The sequence below is a fragment of the Triticum urartu genome, chromosome 3A, assembly GCF_056163025.1.
Source record: "Triticum urartu cultivar PI428250 chromosome 3A, HENAU_Tu73, whole genome shotgun sequence".
Taxonomy (NCBI): domain Eukaryota; kingdom Viridiplantae; phylum Streptophyta; class Magnoliopsida; order Poales; family Poaceae; genus Triticum; species Triticum urartu.
In genome coordinates this window covers 18,486,985-18,489,907 of record NC_141875.1, presented here as the reverse complement: position 1 = coordinate 18,489,907, position 2,923 = coordinate 18,486,985, and the positions used below count along the sequence as shown (strand labels likewise).

At 52.0% G+C, this 2,923-nt stretch overlaps 1 pseudogene; it reads left to right on the top strand.

Moving 5' to 3' along the window:
- The first annotated feature begins 1,923 nt into the window (after positions 1 to 1,923).
- On the top strand, positions 1,924 to 2,671 carry LOC147977918 (uncharacterized; annotated as a pseudogene).
- Positions 2,672 to 2,923: the final 252 nt, after the last annotated feature.

The following is a 2,923-nucleotide window of genomic DNA, read 5'->3' as shown; positions in this document are numbered from 1 at the left end:
TCATACCGGAAGCCGGCCTGAGTAGGTTGGCTTGGGTCCCCCCGAGGTCTGTTTCTATGATGGGCCGTCGTACAGGCCCATGGGCTCTATGAAGAGAAAGACTCAGAAGACTTGGAGTATACGACAGGGAAGCCAGGTGTGGGGGTTAAATTTGGCAGATCTCGGGATCGTATGTGATTGTATGATTGTCAACCCTACAAGCTAAAGCTAAGTATGATTGTCTGCCCTACAAGCTAAAACCTCTCGACTTATATGGGGAGCGGGAATACCTAAGGTTTACATGAGGTCAGTTACATCTAGGGATAAACTTTCAATAATATAAATGGATCTTGGAGTATGCGCCAAGTCTTTGGAAGATTCCATCTTGAGCACATCGACCGGCATGACAATCTTGGTCCACTTGTTGATGATCCAGGGGTCCTCGACCTGGCCCACTACAAAGGGGCCAACGTGGTTAGCAACCCTAATCCAGGACACAATCAGTAGCCCCTGAACTGGTCTTTAAGCCGAGGACACTGCACTCCTCGGAGTGGCTTTGTAGGCGAGTTCGATAATCTTGATGCTTCATCTTGATTCCACGTCTCAGGACTCACTTGGATCCAAAGCTGATTGATTTCTCCTTCTCGGTGCCTTCCTCTACTGTAACCAATATTTTAGTCCAAGAAGTTACATACTTTAGACATCCGAGGAGGTCCAACCCAAATTTCTCGAGAAGTGTTTTTAGTCTTTGTCGCATCCAAGGATCCTTCCAATCGTAGGTAGCTGAACAGTAAAGTTTTGTAGTGCTGGCACAGGTGGGTCGATTGGGTTGTGCTCTGACAGCTTTTGACCAAAAACCGAACCGTTGTCGCGCACTGTAGAACCAAAAGGTCTCATCAGTAGTTATTATGCCGAGTTTACCGTGGCTCGAGCCCATTTCCATTGGCACGTCCCGCCAATAAAGGATAGTGCTTCAGATTTTCGGCGATATCATTAACAGAATCCCTCGACCCACGCACGCACGTAATGCACATCGTGATTGGGAAACGGCGAAAGTAAAGGCGCCTGCTACAAATCACCCGGCTGATGCAAGGGAGAAGTAAGCCGCCTTGCCCACCGCTCGATTAAGCTGTTTTTTTTTCGAAACGGAGGCAAAAATATTTGCCTCATCAATTAATTAAGAAGAAGAGAGTTGTCCGGTTAATTTACGGAAAACCGGGCGAAAACCGATACAGACTACTCGCAAAGTACGAAACACCAAAACCCCAAAACCGCTCAAGCGGCCCTCTAAACAAGCAACAACCGCAACCCTCAATACTTGTAGAACTCAATGAAACTCCTAGCGAGCACACCAACGAAAACTGACCACCCTCCATTATGAACCCACAGACGCCTTTAGGATGGCGCCACACTTCTTGTTTTTCTTCTTCTTTGGTTTCTCCTTAGTTGACTTCTTTTTTGGAGGGTCACTTGTCTTGCCAGATGTCGGCTGATGAGCCACCCATTTGTCAAGAAAATCATAAAACTCATTGAATTTCTTAGTTTCGTTGTCATCAACCAAGACGCTGCCAGGAGCCGACATCAACACACTGACCGCATCAACAACCTCAACCAAAGGAATCACCGACGCAACCTCATCGACCACAGGAAGCGCCAACACGATGGACTCAGGCACCTTCAGTTGCTCACATGACTTTAGCAACACATGCCCCTCACACGAGGCCGCCGATGAGACCACCTCCAAATGCTCTACAGAGAGAGGCGAACCAAGGCGAAGACATAGCTCTCGTAGCTCGGGCATGACCTGCAACACTGGAGTTTCAAGCACGACAATGGACTCGCCTGAGAGTGACGATGAACCGTTCTCAACACGAGGGGAGAAACATCCATATAACTCTTGCCTCCCTTCCTCCATAGAGCCAACATCTTCCACACCAGAAGGGCATGACATCAGAGTGGTCTGCAACCTCTGCGTCGGTCTTGGAGGGCCCGGAGGGGATGTGCTCACCCGTCGCCGCGCCACCGCATCTCGGCTCGGGTCGGCCAGATCCCGAGTAATGGACCTCTCTCGCCGCTGACGGCGACGACGACGATGAAGAGGAGCCGGCCCGGCCCTATGACACCGCCTGCTGCCAAGGCCTCGGCCCCAGTCGCTGCTCTGCTGGACGTGGTGGTGAAGGCGAGCGAGGGATGGCAGGAGGTGTTGCCCCGGCGTGGTCCGCGTCGCCCGACGTCGCTAGCCCCTGCAATGGCTCCCCGTCCAATCCCTGCTTGGCTGCACGGTAGATGTTGTAGATGCTTCGCTCCTGGGCATCGTGCGGCCGATTGCAGAGATCCGCTTCGGTGCTCCCGTTGCTTGGAGAATGGTCACCGTGCTCGCGGATGCCGCAATCCTTGGCGTCCTCTAAGTTCTTTGGCATGTCTTGCCATGCCGCCAGTCCTCGGTTCCATGCGCCATCCTGCTCTAGCTTCATGTAAGGATGCAATGAAATCCGTGCTCCCTTCCAAGGCGATTCACCATGGGTCTTGGGCGTCTGTCGTCTCTGCTACCGTTGGCTCAACAACCCCACCCGATATGATGTTGCGGTCCTCTCTGGCCGATCAGACAACATTGTTGCAGAGTTGTCTGGCACGGGTTCAGAGCTTTCTTGAGCGGGCGGAGGCTGCTCTTAGCAGGCTCTCCCTTGATTAGGCTGTTTTTGATCGTTGGATTAAGACCTTGAATCGTTTCCCCACACAGACGCGTGTTTGCAGTAGCTAGAAAATGCGTTCACACCTCACGTGGGCATCCGTTCTGGTAGTAGCTAGAAAAATACACTCACACACCTCATGCGCCGCTGGTAGTAGCTAGCCTATATGTAACTCAGCTCGCCAAAGAAGCCGACCCTGCTCGCACACCATGCATGATGCATCCCATGCCACCAACGCAGAAGCCCCTTGGCGT